This window comes from Pseudophryne corroboree, chromosome 5, assembly GCF_028390025.1.
Source record: "Pseudophryne corroboree isolate aPseCor3 chromosome 5, aPseCor3.hap2, whole genome shotgun sequence".
In the NCBI taxonomy this organism is placed as follows: Eukaryota; Metazoa; Chordata; class Amphibia; order Anura; family Myobatrachidae; genus Pseudophryne; species Pseudophryne corroboree.
In genome coordinates this window covers 760186016-760186221 of record NC_086448.1, presented here as the reverse complement: position 1 = coordinate 760186221, position 206 = coordinate 760186016, and positions in this window count along the sequence as shown.

The window sequence follows — 206 nt, the reverse complement described above, 5'->3', positions numbered from 1 at the left end:
AGTCACTACATACAATATAAGCAAAAATACATTTCAGTGTGTTATAATACATATATACAGTAGACCAAATATTGAATTAAAACTATTTCCAAAATACAAAAACTTGAATACTTTCCTTTCCTGGAAATGCAGAGCTTGCTGCTAACGTTGTGCTTCAGTCTGTAGCTAACAAAATGTGTCCTTTGTGGGAATGCTCACATCCCCCT